We start from the raw sequence: 15,166 nt of genomic DNA on the forward strand, positions 1-15,166 counted from the left end.
GCACCTATTTAAATTTTGATTAATCTATGCCCATTCTATTAATTTTAAAGATTATCATTCTCTTTATAAAATAAGTCCTTTTTGTAATTATAATTGTTTTTCTCCTTGGCCGGTCTACGGTTTGCTTTCCCTTCTCCGTTTCGAGCTCTGCTGGTCGCGTTAGGCAAAGTTTTGAACCAGCTGCTTCTTCGCCTCCTTAGATGAAGCGTTCTTCTTTCGCCTACTTCGACGGCGTTCTTCGCCTCCTTCGACGGGATGGGAGCTCACTTGTTACGACGGTAACCATCTTTCTCCCCTTTCTCTCGCTTCTTCAGCCAAATCCCATAAATTGGCGTAAATCCGTCGAATCGTAGGATGTAGTAAATTAGGGATTTACGGCGAAATGGGGGAAATGGAGGATTTATTCGCGGTGAGATTTTTTAAGATGTCCATTTTTTCTGTCTGGAACTCACTATTCATTACTTTTACGGACGTACTACTTCACCGGTTCTCACATCTCTCATCTTCTTGCATAATATTTTACATTGATGTCTATGAATATTTCATTACATATTTTGTAAGTTCTATGAAATAATTGATAGTCTTACATGACTTTTCAAATAATAAGAAATGGAAAAAAAATTCCTTAATTAATTTATTACTTGTCATCCATGTTATTAAGCTAATTGTAACATAAACCACCGGTAGGATTGAAAAAATGCACAAGGATAAAAGAGAATGCAACTCATGGAGTAATAGAAAAAAATCCTCCTCGTGGGTTTAATAAAAACAAATGAATTATTACATATATATTTATCTTTTGGATTCTTCATAAAGAGTAGAACGGCATTTCTTCAAAAAGAAGGATGGCAGCTCACTTTATATATATAACTTAAGAGGATGAGATAATTTATTCCTATATTCGATATGACAATTTTATTTAATGTGGGGCTTATAATCTGATCATAAAGCTGACTACATTAGTGGGGAATTGCCTGGATGAGGATTAAGACATAAAAAAAGTGATCCTTGCCTCAAACTTAGATCTATGATATGAACTAAATGTACCACTATGGTATAGCCCTCTCTCTAATTTGTTGACAATAAGAGAGAGAGAGAGAGAGAGAGAGAGAGAGAGAGAGAGAGAGAGAGAAAGCGAAAGAGAGATAGATATCTGCAGGCGAACATGCAAGAGAGAGAGAGATTATGAAGCAACATACCTGCCTCCAAGCCGGCCCCACCTCATATGGTTTGCTCCCAAACGATTCATACTAATCAATTGAATTTATAAAATGTTTAACAATTCATTCACAATAAAATTTAAATTAACAATTCATTAATCAATTGAATTTTCATTTAATTAATTAATCAGCCAACCAATTAAAAAAAATGAAACAAAATGCATAATAAAACATTCATACTAATCAATTATCAACAACAACACAAACAACCCAACCCTGTACGGCTGTACAATCAAAAAACTCTCAAATAAGACTCTCCAAGCAACAAACTCAAACTCTCCAAACAACACTCCAAGTCAACAAAACTCTACAAATTCATGTACAAAACTCCCCACAACACAAACTGAAACTCTCAACAATCAACAGCTGTAACTATTTGTGAGCTCACTGAACCTCTACAAGTACCACGTACCTACAAACGGACAAACAATAATCAATGCATCATAAATAAATTAAATCAATGCTGGAAAATAATAAATCTAGCTACTGTAGGTAGAACAAAGTACTGGAAGTGTGTAAAAGCAACACAATAGTGCTAAAGTAAAGTAATGAAATACCACAATAAAAAAAAGTTACTAGCACAAAACAACAAACACACTACTGAAAATGCTAGGTTAGAAAACAATCATTGTCAAGTGTCAAAACCACGATGGTCTAGTGTCAGATAACCACTGTCCACTCAAACAATAAAACTCAAAATACTTGGACAGCCTTGTTTATAAGAACTTGGTTATAAGACTCACTATCCGACAACTTTCAAAGGAAAACCGTAAGTCCGATCTTAGGGAAAAGTTTTATGTTAAAATTGACCTAATCTCTAACCCCCAATTAAAACATCGACAACTTCTAATAGAAGCCGTAAGTCCGACATCTGAGAGAAATATTTAATTGTAACATAACCTTAGATCCCTCACTCGGGCATCCTAGTCTATAGGGCTTGGTTGTAAGACCCACAACTCGGGCAACTTAGCTTACTAGGCTAGGTCGTAAGACCCATCACTGAGCAACTTCTAAGGAAGCAATAAGACATACCCAATTGAAATCTTCGGGCTACTTTTAGTAGAGGCCGTAAGTCCCATTAACCAGGCTACTTTCTAATGAGAATCATAAATCCCTACCCTTATGATTAAGCAAAGGCTGACTAACAATGTATGGTATGAAATAAGACATGACTATGCATATTTTAATTTAGTTTTCTAGTCTTTAATATAATATTAAAAAAATCTATGATGTAGACACAATGTGCTATATATATGTGTGATTTACTATATGGTACTGATCATTTATTTCATAGAGTACACTTGGTAGATTAGTTAGTCAAATATTGTCTATATATTTATGGTTCATTAAGGGGGTTTAGCATTAATTTCTTTTATAAGATTTAACCCAAAAAGTTCATGTATTAAATTTTAAATAAATTAATTCCCTGTGATTGATTGTATATTGATTGCATACTTAGGGTATAAAGTTTAACATTTTATAAGCTTATGAATAACCACATTCATGTTAATCACAAAATAAATAAAGTAAAAAGATATAAATGTATCATAATGAACTAAAATAATCAATTATCAAGAATAAATAATATCTAAGTGCACTTGGGTTCTACAATACACCCTACCTAAGTTTTGCCATAATTAAAACCCAATCTTATATTATATACAAAAATTATAATATATGGAATTTTTTATAGGGCTCCATCTAGATCACCATCACTTCTCCTACTCTTTGAATTATCTCACATGTCTACATGTTTCTTGAACTCAAATCACATAAAGAAAGCCAAAGTTTACAAAACATCCATATAAAATAGATGTTAACATACTAAAGCATATAAATTTCTTTAGCAAAATTATTTTTGGTTGGCACAATATTATGCTAAGTAATAGGTAATGCCTTTGAGGGCACGATATAATAAGCACCCATAGGAAAAATATTTTTTGTAAAATAATACAACTGTAGTGTCAAGCTAATACATCACTCAACAAGCGAAAGAAAAACAATCCTAACTATACGTACCTTGATATAATCTCTACAGCTCAACATGATTAAATATTATGTCCAAAATGAACATAATTACATTGTAGCAGGTGACACAATACATGTTAATTATAATTAAAGTTATTAAACATCTCGTAAAATGAGTTCTGATTTAGCAAAAGAACTGATTGATTTGATCGAATACAATAAAATTGATGGAGAGCAAATGCAATGCCACACAATCTAGTTTGAAACACTTTGATTGCAATAAAAAATAATCCCATCATTGCTTATTTCATTAAATGGATCGTCGATATATCTAACGTTGAAAATAGCCGAAAAGGATCCCATATTGCTCGGGTCATCTTGGGAGAAAAAAAACGAGAAATTCATTTGCATATGAGATGAAAAATTGCATTTGACATGTTCGATCGATGAATACCACAAATCGCACCATATTTTCCCACGCCTCTTCCTCGTACCCTTTTGCACCATCCTTTCCATCATGTCTCTCATCATGCCAACATACCAAAAAAATAGATAACCTAGAGTGTACAACATTCACGATTCTCCCTCTCACTTTTTTTTTTAGCAACTGCAGTGGCATACCCCTATCTCGGTTGTCTCACGGGCTCTCCCTCTTGCAATGTGCTCCTGTACAGTTAAGAGGCTCGTAGCTCTCCTCTTCCTCTTTCACTCCAAACTAAAACTTTTAACAACAGTAGCAGAAAAGTCAAGATGTAAGTCACTACAAAAGGCTTAGACTTATAGCATGTAAAGGAGGAAAGAAGCACACAAGATGTGCAAATTTAAGTGAAATTCTGCTTAAAGCCGCTCTGGCAAGCTCAAACCACATGAACTCTCTTCATGTGGTGTTGTTGTCCCATTCCTCCATAGTACCATAGTTGAAACCCTCGTCATCTTTCTTCGTCACTCCTATCTCGAGACATGCGAGTAATTATTCTGTGCGGACGCCGAACACCGTCCAGAGCCCAATGAAAATGCGCCACGTCACTCGGTACCGAGTACCGAGGTTCGATACAAGGTGACGTGGCACATTTTTATTGGGCTTCGGACTTTAGCTATGTTCGGTGTCCGCACATAATAATTTTTCGAGACCTGCAGTGGCAAAGAAGTGAGGAGATTGCGATCTATGCTTGATAGAGAAGGCTTGAATAGGACCAACAGCATGTACGAGAGGAGAGGGGTTCATGATACTTTTACATGCGCATTTATGTAAATCCATCAATATGTCTGGATGTAGCAAAGCAGGAAGAAGGAAGAATTGGTGTTTAAAATTTTGTAGGATTTAAAGTAATTATTTTTGTTTTTTCATTAGAATCCTATCCAAGTGTAGTCACCAAACTCGTTGGATCTGACAACTTCAAATCACTGTGGCTCGCTTTTTCTTCGACTATGGAGATAATTGTTCTAAACTAATCGTCACCAACCACCAAAGCTCCTCAAGCGACATCACCAGTCACCATCAAATTCGTAGTACATACATAAAAGTTGAAAAATTATAGGCTTTAATACCCAAAATAAAATATCATGCACATCCTTATAACAAAGCATTCCCACAAATAACAAAATTATATATTTTTAAATCATGAGCACACATTATGAGATAGTTTTCATACTTGATTAAAATGCCTAAGTATGAAAATACTGTGCAGATTAAAGGCTAGAATGAATTTGAATTTACTATGCTTCAAGAATCATATAACCATTTTGAAAAGAAAGCAATCATCTTGGAATTTTCTTTCAAACTCAAACTCTAATTCATCAAAGAGTGTTATTATTCTCAAGTGGGCTTCTTTGCTTATAGAGTAGAGTTATAAGTCCCATTTTAAATGTTAAATTCATTTCCTCGCAAGTTTTGGAGATGACAAGAATAATACCCCTATGATGGGCCATGCACATTGACAATTAGAGTTCACTTTTATATATTTTTTTTCCAAATTGTAAAGCACAATATTTCAAATAATCTAACCTTAATTATGGTTGTATTGATATAAAATCTCAACCGGACGGGATCTTGCACTCTCAAATTCTAAAATACACTATTGTGTAGTCTAAAATCCTACAAAATAACAAAAGTTTAAAAAATGAAAAAAAAAAGAAGCAAAATTGACTGCCCCTAACTAAAAGCAAATATCCATCCACACTCTATAACACTTTATTGAAGGTGTCAAAATTAAGATAACCTCAACTCATAATGAGCTAATATTAAATCAATTGTATCATTATGACCATTTAAAAAAAAAAATTATGCTAGCAAGGATGTGCAACTTGTACTTTAATTTGGTGGTTTTATCATTAAATGTATGATTGTGCCTCTCTAAGTGATTTCATTGCAAATGGTACCATAAAATTACGACCAAGGTCAAAGCCAAGATTTTCCATAATGGCTCAACACCCTATAGGGTGCATTTGATAGGACATAAAACCTTCTATTAGATAAAGTCGTCTTAAAATTCTCTCCTTAAACAAATATCCACATTAGGTATATAAGGTCCCTTTAGACAATACAACCTATAGTTGCCGATAAGATCCTTCGATCAAGTTAATTGGTTTAACTTTCTCCTTTGACTAAGTTGACTAGAGTTTTTAATAACCTAGGATGATATAACCATGTGTTCGCCATCATTCCCCACCATCCACTTGAAGCTAAAGGCGATAAATATTTCTTAATCCTAAATAAAAATTGTTGTTGCGATAGGTTAAATGCTTATTGCCTAATCATTAGACTTAATTAAAAGTTCTCTCTCTTGACAGGGAGGTGTAATTAATCATAGGGGCTTATGCCTATCAAAAATTTGGAAGCAGATCATAAAATTATTATAAAATAAGAGAAATATATATGTGAGTATAATCGATAATCTAATCTTCATTTTAAAAATTTGACATTGAACAAAATCTCTCAAAAGAGCTATACACAAATTTTTAAAGTTCATAAAATTTTGATTTTATCATGGAATATTTTTCTTTCCATTTTTAACTAGTTGAATATATATTAAGTATAAATTGTGTATTATTTATTTTGTTAAAATTTAGTAAAAATGTGTTGTTTTAGTTGTGTTTGTGTGAAAAATATTTATGAAAAGTTAAAAATTCATAAGTGTTGAATGAGTGTCACATCTCTCACAAATTCTACACCACAGTGTTGCCATATACAATGCTTTAACGCCTAATTCAAACATTACAATGCCGACCACTAAAAAATTTAAGAAAAATCAACACCGTTACAGAGACAAGGTTAACGCTGTAGTGCATCACAGTGCCACTGCGCCAGAAATAAGTGTTTTAGCACTTTAGTCTCGGGAAATTGAACACCTGAGCACCAAGCTTCACGATGCCGTAGCACCAGATAATACTTCCAAGTGTCGCAACACTAGAATTTTATAGCACCAAAGCGGAGGAGTTACCAACATGAGGAGTTACGCTGACTCAGCCAATACACATGTCGATTCAATCATTAACTATGCCAGGTTAGCACAATGCTGCAGCATAGCAAGCCCAACAACACCGTGACACTAGTTCATCTTATAACATCGCAACACTAACACTTTGAATGCTATAATGGCTGAGGCCATTTTTGCACTTATTATAAATAGTTTTTCAATTTTTTTGTTAGGGAGTTCTATCATTTTTAGTGGAGTATTATACTTTTGAGTATCTTCCTTTAGTTCCTCCTGAGAGTAAAGTTTAAGGGAGACTAGGAAGTTCAAGATACTTTCACTTGAAGATCTTAACTTGTATTGTGTAAGCAATTCTATATTGGAGAAAGGAGTGTGGAGAATATTAATTAATCATTTTGGGTGACATTTATCTTTATTAATTTTCTTGTATATTTTTCTTGTATGAATGAAATGAGCATGAGTTTTCTTTTTATGTTATTCATGGCTGGCTAAATTTCTAAGTTTTAGGCTAATGATGTAAATGCATAGCAAGTAAGAATGTAGACTCTTGTGCTTTAAATTAGTTTATAGATGTTTTCAATATATCTCATTCTTAATTTAATGCGTACTATAACCATATGTGTAATTAATATCTAGTGTGATATATCGACTTGACGGAAAAATATTGGAACAAATAGAAGCATTGAAATAGAATGTTAGCATACCTAGATATAAGATATTAAACTTTCTAGGTTCTATGAAGATATTATAATTGTAGGAATGTTATAAATCTCTATTTTCACCCCTGCAAGCTCGACAATGATCTGTGGATGCACATATAAAATTAATAGTCTTATTAAATTATATATTTTTGCATTCATTAGTCCAAAATACTTTATTTACATTAGCATCTATTTTTCTAGCAAGTCTGCATTAAATAACAAAAATTAAAAAAAAAAAATGCTTTTCATTCAATAGGATAAATCTTGCATCTATATTAGACAATAGTTTAATTGCAATTAAGCATAACACTTCCTCATAAGATCAACACTCTTCTCTATCACTTTATTACTTGATCGGCATGCATACTTGCATATCTAGTGGGCTTTCATTTTTTTTATATCAAAGGAAATCTAAGAATATTCTTATTTCATTCTTGCTTTGTGTGTATCTCATACCTACTATAGCCCACCACACCAATATATTACAATAGATTCTTAATAATAAAAAAAATGATAGAAGATTATAATCTTATTTTTCATTAAAAGAGAAGCATATAATAAAGTTAAGTGTTGCAGAGATGAGGATGCTCACTTAGAAATAGAATGCAAAATGAGCATATCGTGAAAAGGTTGGAGTAGCTCCAGTGGAAAATAAGATTAGAGAGAATCGCCTTAGATAGTTTGTTCACATAAAACATCGGCCCTTTGGTGACCCGATTAGGAGAGTAGATGTATTAGATTCGGCTTATATTAAGAGAGGTAGAGGTAGACCTAAAAAGACTTGTTTGTAAAGTATTAGAAATGACCTTTTTTATTTTATTTAAGTGAGAATTTGACTCTTAATAAAACATAATGGAGAAAAGGATTCATGTAGCTAATCCCATTGAGTGGGATAAAAGCTTGATTTTGTTGTACTCGTCACTAACTTCAAATTTATATAACTCTTTTAATAATGTTTAGTAATGGACCTATAAATAGTCCTCTCACTTTACCATTATGATATGGAGTTAACATCCACTTTGCTGTCAATAATGGAGATTTTGAAGCCACTATCCAATTTGGCAGTTTATAAATTTTAGTGCCTGAGACATTGTTATTCCTATCCATAACATGCCCACCCAAGGCCAAATCAAACGGCTTTCTTATGCTAAAACACGGATCTGTTGAGGTTAAAATTGTTGTGGAGGCTTCTAAGAAGAGGATCTCAATATTTGAAAGGCTAACTCACCCAAAAGCCCTAACCATGAAGCAAAATATAATCACGAAAATGTTTTTTTAGTGCTTGTGAACACCAAGTCCTTACCAATTAAGCCTTTCATACTAGGAAGGCATGATGCTAAAGCTTCCTTATATGGAGAAAAATTCTTTAAAAGTAAGAAGAGAATTCATAATTAATGTTCAGTTATGAATCCAACACCTACAACCTGAGCAGCTAGTTGTGTAGAAATATAGAGCTTATAGTAAATTTCCCTACCTTAAATAAGTTTAAAAACTTGAAATGAGTCGAATGAGATAACTCTATTAGTCACATGAACCAATTATTATGGTTTGAACAATAATGTCAAGCCCATATATATATGTGTGCTCTGAGCCTCACCCATCAACTAGGCCATTAATATAGCAAACTAGGATATAAAATTAGAAGTCATGGCGCCTACTATACTCTACACTATCAAAGTCTAGCTAGAAAAAATTGCTCTTCAGTCATTTCAAACTTTTGGGGATGCATCATATAATTTATTTCGAATTCACACTTCTGAATGTTCACCTTAAAATACCCAGAGTCTACCGCCCTCTATAGATTCAATCCTATGGTTATGTTACAATCAATTCCTCTAAAACCATTGCTTTAATAACTAAAAATTAACTGTCACAACCCAAGCCAACATAATATGTATATCGAATGGGTCACATCATGTTATATTGAAACAATTTAGTTCCCAAGTTATATTTGGATAGAATTTCTTGAAAGTTAAAATTTGTGGCTGTTAGACCACTTGAACTACAATAGCACACCAATAGGGAGGTGAATTGGTGTCTTAACAATTTTCTTCTTCAAAAATCTTTTTTGAAAAACTTAATACCAAATTCAAAACTTAAGTTCAAAAATAGATATTGTAATACATAATCTAATGATATGAAAAATCAAATGCAATTTTTTTTTGTTTTGATTTTGTAGAAAAATAAATATGAAAATGTTTTCTCTTTATTTTAAAATTTTTATTTTTCTTTTCTAACAAAATTAAATCCAAATGATTCTCAATGTTCTCAACTTTGGATTTGCACGAAAGTAAAATGACAAGAAAGTAAAATTACAAAAAAGTAAAATGACAATAAATTAAAGTGCGATACAAACAAGAATAAATATTCTAGAGATTTATAGTGGTTCGATCAACCTTGACCTACGTCTACTCCCCGGAGTTCTCCACTTCGAGTATTGCACTAAACTCTTAGTGGCTCTTCTTTTACCCCCACAACAAGGCGGAGAAGCTTTTACAAAATCTCTTCCACCAACCTGGTGCAGTGGAGTATCGTATCCCTTTCACCAACAGTGCGATGGAGTAGCTGGATCCTTTTCACCAATGGTGTGGTGGAGTAGCTGAATCCCTTTCACCAACAGTGACAAAGTTGCTTGTGACCCTTTGAATCCAAGAGGTTCTTCTAGAATTTTCCCTTAAGTAAAACTTTTACTTATGGAGGATGAAGGTGGATGATGGCTAGAGCAACCGTGTGAAGACTCTCTCTCTTTCTCTCACACACTCCCTTGATCTGACAAGGTTATTCTCCCTCTCTCAACATTATTTTCTCTCAGAAGCCCTCTCTCATAGTAGACTCAAGCCCTTTGAATGCCGAAGACTCTTCAAAATAAAATAAGAGTTATTTAAATACAAGCCTCCAAGAAAAAAACTCTAATTTTAAATTCATCTGTCTATATTCGTACAGTACAATCTAAAGAACATATAGTACGATTAATTAAATTCTCCACTCAATACTGTACGGATATGGTTCATTGTATGATCAATTCAATAGTTCCAATTGATCGTATAATATGATTAGTTTAATCGAATCGTAGTTTATCCAAGACACTCTTGGATGACCAAACATCTTCTCTATCTATCATCCAGTATGATATGGATTATATTGTACAATATGGATCATACCATGCTATATTAAAGGTTAATTAAGCTTAATTCGAATGATTAATTTTTAAGATTAATTTAGACAATATTTTCAAATGTTGTACAGTACAAAAAGGTTCATACAGTATAATTAGAACAAAATGCAAATTTAAAATATTGCCTAAATTTGATTGGTGGTGGGGTTCCTGATTGCAACTTATCGTCATGTACCATTATGATCGTATATTATGGTTAACCAAAATTTATTTTTATTAATTAAATGTCTTAATTAATTTTTATTTTAACTTGGTCATACAATATGATCCAAATTGTACAAACTTCAAAAAAATTAACACATTTAATTTCACTCCCCTTGTGTGTATATACATGATCACTATGCTAACATACACCTTTTATAATACATTAAATCAAGAAAGACAAGAATAACGACTCTTGTAAAAATCAATTATATATTACACAGTCGTGAGCCTTTGTCCTTTAGCTTTATTTGGTACATGCTGTACCTAAAACATGAGTACACACCGAAAACATATGCAATAGTAACATATGTAAGAAAATAGATAAAGTTCAATAATGTTTGTTATCATCAAAACATGCGTTCGAACTCCCAAATTGCAAAAATCTCCTCCTTTTTTATGATGAAAAGTATTATTGGTTGAATTTCAAGTGAATTTTATTTTTCTTCTAAGTTATTCGCCCCCTTACTAAGTAATATCTTTAAAACTTATTCTCACTCTCTCAATACAATTTTCTCTCAAAAGCCCTCTCTCATAGTAGCTCAAGCCCTTTGAATGCCAAAGACTCTTCAAAATAAAATAAGAGTTATTTAAATACAAGACTCCAAGAAAAACCCTAATTATCAATTCAGCTGTCTATGTTCGTATAGTACAATCTAAAGATCATATAGTACGATTAATTCAATTCTCCACTTAATATTGTACGAATATGGTTCATTGTATGATCAGTTCAATAGTTCCAATTGATCATATAATATGATTAGTTTAATCAAATCGTAGTTTATCCAAGACACTCTTGGATGACCAAACATCTTCTCTATCTATCATCCAGTACGATATGGATTATATTGTACAATATGGATCATACCATGCGATATTAAAGGTTAATTAAGCTTAATTCGAATGATTAATTTAGACAATATTTTCAAATGTTGTACAGTACAAAAAGGTTCATACAATATAATTAGAACAAAATGCATATTTCAAAATATTGCCTAAATTTGATTGGTGGTGGGGTTCCTGATTACAACTTATCGTCATGTACCATTATGATCGTATATTATGATTAACTAAAATTTATTTTTCTTAATAAAATGTCTTAATTAATTTTTATTTTAATTTGGTCATACATTGTGATCCAAATTGTACTGTACAAACTTCAAAAAAATTAATACATTTAATTTAAATCCCCTTGTGTGTATATACATGATCGCTATGCTAACATACACCTTTTATAATACATTAAATCAAGAAAGATAAGAATAGCGACTCTTGCAAAAATCAATTATATATTACGAAAAGAGATATAGACAAATAACTTTCTACGCCCCCTTTTGACATCACAAAAAAAGAAACTACAATTGAAAACTTGAACAAACAGACACTACAAAGTATAAAAATTAAAAAGTACAAACAGACTATAAGAATCAAACAAACTACATGATACACTACTAAAAAAAAGACCTCTGATCAGGTGATGGTGGAGGTGGATGAAAACAAAGATGAAATGATGCAAATTGCTCTCCAAACAAGGACATATCCTCCTCATGTTGCTACTACCATTGGATATGTGTCTCCAGTCATATCTTCAAGTGGTCAAATCTCTTTATCATCATCTCATAGAATTGTGGTTGGTGCATAGGTGCTAGAACTGGAGCTGGTGTTGGTGCCAAAGGTCTCCCCCTTCCACATCAAACTCCTACTCCTCTGTAGATTATTCCCCATTGCATTTATCACTAAAAAGGAGGTGGAAGGAATTGTCGGTGTAGGTAGGGAAAATGTCTACTGGTTGAGAATACACTAGTTGGTATTTGACATCTAAGATATAGGCAATAATGTGTCCTTGAGCGATATTCTACCTATGTCAGATCGCTGTATTTCTAATGGATGTAAGGTTATCAATGTATATAATAATCATGCTTGCTTCATCGAACTCAATTACAGTCATAATGAAATAGGTGACAATAGACAATAAGGGGGCAATGTTACTCTATCTCCAGCTTTGGGTAATATTGAGGTTCTAAGAATATACTGGATGATGCCGGCGTGTTAGGTGAGAGTGTTTACAAGCGACTAGTGTTTATTGAGTGGTGTGTTTCTTAGAGTCAGATTGACCTGTGTTCAATCATAATCCCCCCTAGAGCTAACACTATGGGGTTATACTCCTTCAATAGAGAGGTGGAGGTATTAATCAAAGTCCTCATAGGTAATTTCTACAGGTCACTTACCGACATAGGATTGTAGGGAGGTTCTATCCACATTGAATCTTAGGCTTGCAAAAAATTCATATAAGAGTCTAAAGGGAAATGCTAGAGTCAGAATAAATTGGAGTGTGGTGCTACCTTGTAGTTTATGATATCTTGGTTAAGGATCCTCGAAGGAGAAATTATAGAAGGATTAAGATGTCCTAGCCTTTTGTCCTAAAAAATATGAGTCCCATGTAGTAAGATGTGTGAGGTTTTAAACAATGATGGAAACTGAAAGGAGGAATTACACGATTCATATGATCTGGGAGAAAGCAAGCTAGGTCATGTGAAGCGTATAGACCAATTCAGCTCAATTGGTCATGGTTTGTCTTGGCTCAGATTATTTCAATAATATACCCAAGAGAACTTTGTTATCATTATTACAGTCATATTAACAGTACAAAAAATATGTTCAACTTTAAACTTACTATAGCTTCTTTGTGATGAAAGATAGTTTACTATGGACTAAGTTGCTAGTTTTGTTTCTAACTTGCAAGGAAAGTAACATATAAGATCATTAAATACTTTAGCTATTTTGTTGCCTTTTTTTAAATTGATTTTTGGCAGAGTGATGAGTATGAAGTATGATAAAGATTGCTTTTGTGGATCAAGATGTCAAATTTAATTAGCAAAAGGCCTAATAAATTTTCATTGATTCAATATAGGAATGAATAATGCCATTTACACTTTATTTTACAAAGCTCTTTCAAAAAACTCTCCATTATTGCTCCAAGCTAACTATAGCTTGTGCGGGTCCGTAACTATTTCCAGCACCAAAACAGTGCTTTACCCCTAGATGTCCAGTCAACTGCTGCGCCTCAACGCATTTCGGGGAGAACCAGCTAGCTCTGGGTTCGAGTGGCATTTCACCCCTAACCACAACTCATCCGCTGATTCTTCAACATCAGTCGGTTCGGACCTCCACTTAGTTTCACCCAAGCTTCATCCTGGTCATGGATAGATCACCCAGGTTTGGGTCCATAAGCAGTGGCAATCCTAAAACAACTTCTTAAATAAATTTGCAACACTATTTTCTCTTTATTTTAAAATTTTTATTTTTATTTTTTAACAAAATTAAATTCAAATGATTCTCAATGTTCTCAACTTTGGATTTGCACGAAAGTAAAATGACAAGAAAGTAAAATGACAAGAAATTAAAGTGCGATACAAACAAGAATAAATATACTAGAGATTTATAGTGGTTCGATCAACCTTGACCTACGTCTACTCCCCAGAGTTCTTCACTTCGAGTATTGCACTAAACTCTTAGTGGTTCTTCTTTTACCCCCACAATAAGGCGGAGAAGCTTTTACAAAATCTCTTCCACCAACCTAGTGCAGTGGAGTATCGTATCCCTTTCACCAACAGTGCGATGGAGTAGCTGGATCCTTTTCACCAATGGTGCGGTGGAGTAGCTGAATCTCTTTCACCAACAGTGACAAAGTTGCTTGTGACCCTTTGAATCCAAGAGGTTCTTCTAGAATTTTCCCTTAAGTAAAACTTTTACTCATGGAGGATGAAGGTGGATGATGGCCAGAGCAATCGTGTGAAGACTCTCTCTCTCTCTCTCTCTCTCTCTCACACACACACACACACACACACACATACTCCCTTGATCTGACAATGCTATTCTCCCTCTTTCAACACAGTTTTCTCTTAAAAGACAAAAGCTCACTTTTCAAGTTGGAAAAATTTAGTGGGCATGTTAATGTTTAATGTGGATTGTGTTGTTTTCTTGTTCCTTATCTTGAATTGGATATTCAATTATTTATCATGTTTGCATTTCCATTTTTGAGAAAAAAATCTGAACTTGTGAAAATACATGTGATCCTTATTATGTGATCCTTGTTATGCGTTATTCATAAACCTATTAAAATATTTTTACACGCCTTATTATGCGTATTCAATGACATGAGTGATCCTTTTTGGGTAAATTCGATTTTTCAGATGTATCTATGCATTCTGTTTTGTGAATGGGTGACATTTGTGCAACTTATGTGTGATGTTGCGTCCTTAGCCTGTCATTTTTGTTGTATTCGATTGAATTGATCTCAAGGTCCTTCTTTGGATGTGAGCACCATCACTCCACAATTTATTCCTGTTATTGAATCAATGTATTTTTCGTTAGTGCACATGAGCCGACATTTTACTACAAAATGGAGTATTGAAAGGAAAAAAAAGGTATAAATTATAGTAACTCAAAATTTTCTTTTTTACCTTA

This window comes from Dendrobium catenatum, unplaced genomic scaffold (genome assembly GCF_001605985.2).
Source record: "Dendrobium catenatum unplaced genomic scaffold, ASM160598v2 fragScaff_scaffold_1664, whole genome shotgun sequence".
NCBI lineage: Eukaryota > Viridiplantae > Streptophyta > Magnoliopsida > Asparagales > Orchidaceae > Dendrobium > Dendrobium catenatum.